This window comes from Cynocephalus volans, chromosome 10 (assembly GCF_027409185.1).
Source record: "Cynocephalus volans isolate mCynVol1 chromosome 10, mCynVol1.pri, whole genome shotgun sequence".
Taxonomy (NCBI): Eukaryota; Metazoa; Chordata; class Mammalia; order Dermoptera; family Cynocephalidae; genus Cynocephalus; species Cynocephalus volans.
This window is the reverse complement of record NC_084469.1, coordinates 41,260,469-41,262,189: the sequence shown is the minus strand read 5'-3', so window position 1 is coordinate 41,262,189 and position 1,721 is coordinate 41,260,469. Positions and strand designations below refer to the sequence as shown.

The following is a 1,721-nucleotide window of genomic DNA, read 5'->3' as shown; positions in this document are numbered from 1 at the left end:
CAAGCCCAAAATGTTGTGCTTTTCAATGCACATGGAGAGTCTGCATTTGAACTGTGAGCTCGCTTAAGGGAAATAAACTAGGTATGAGGGGTTGCCTTTATTTTATTTTATTTTATTTTATTATTTTATTTTATTTAGCACTGAAGTATTTTATTTGGTGGAATATGTATAACTCTTAACTAAAAATTAAACAAATGTTTAATACCTCCTTTCATGAAACAGCAGCGGCAAGAGACAGCAAGTTGTTTGAAGGCCTCTTCAATCCACGTTATTCTGACGACTCTTTCAAAAAGGAACCTGAACCCATTCAGGTGCTTGATGACATGAAATCTTGAAGATATTTAGATGAAAGCATCTTGAAATTTGCAGGCACAAATCACTAAAGTATATCATCATATCAAACAAAGAAATGACCATTGCTATCCACAGAATAACATATTCATTTAAAAAATTATTAAAATACTGGCCTAAAAAAACAAAAGAACTGGTCCCAAAAAGACAGCATCTTGAAGATACAATCCACTTTTGGTCATGTGAGCTATCACTAATTTTTGTGTGACTTTAGCAGAGACACACCCAAACATTAGGGTAGAAAGGCAAGGATGCTTTTGGAACATGTTAGTTTTCATAGATCATAATTGCCAGTGTAATAATTAGTCCTGTGTGGAGTCCAAGTGACAAGACACTGGTGCTTGCTATAGGGGATCCATTCTTGCCAACACCACCATGGAGAATAACATGGAAATAATTTGAACAGGAAAATATCACTCCATCTACTATACCAAGAACTGTAAAGATCTTCAATTTTATTTCTAGAATGAGCATCAGACAGTCCCACATTGTTGATCCTCCAAGTGTAGACAACACAAAGACAATCACCAAAGCTACGTGAGATTCAGTTACATCCACTTTTCCAAATCTCAACTGAAACATGTCTGCTAATGGTTCAAAAAAACAATAACATCCCAGTAAAAGAGCAGAAAAACGAGCAGTCAGGATGAGTTCCTAAGCAAACAGCAGTCGAAGCTCTGACTGCCATAAATATTGTGGAAAGAGAGTCACAGCCATGGTCAAAAGGTTCCCCTAAAGGAGAACAAGAGTTTGTGCTTCTGGCTTGTTTCCTATCAATAGCATCCAGTGACTGGACATAAAGAATCCCAATCCAAACAAGTAAAACGTACGTCCACTAAGCTGCCTCCTTGGTAGCCGTTTAGATGGGGTGGTCAGGGCGGGTCTCTTGGAAACCTGAAAAATAAGACAGTACTGCTCCAGACAGAACACGGAGGAGGTGCAAATCCTAGAGGCAGAAAAGGACTTGGCCTGCTTAGGGATCAAAATGACACATGTTGCAGGAGATTAGCGAGCAAAGAGAGACTGGCACAGAGTGAGGCTGGAGAGGCTGTGGGATCGACCACATAGGGCTGTCAAGGTCAATGCACGAGGTTCAGATTTGATTCTAAGGGCAAGGGGAAGCCACTGAAAAGTTTTAAATCAAAGAGTGACATGATCCTATTTCAGTCTCAAAAATATCGCTGTGGCTATGTTGTGGCAAGTCCACACATATCAGCAGAGCAAAAACTTTGGAAAAACCTGTTTAACTCTGCCAAGTTCAGTGTTTTCCAAACTAGTTTGATCATAGAACTCCTTTTCTCCCTGCTTCCAGTCAAGATGGCAGAATAGACAGTCCCCAGTGTCAGTCTCTCCCACAAATCTGCCAATTT

The 1,721-nt window shown here is 39.7% G+C and overlaps 1 pseudogene; it reads right to left on the bottom strand.

Moving 5' to 3' along the window:
* Window positions 1-258: 258 nt before the first annotated feature.
* Window positions 259-1,207, bottom strand: LOC134387350 (cholinephosphotransferase 1-like; annotated as a pseudogene).
* Window positions 1,208-1,721: the final 514 nt, after the last annotated feature.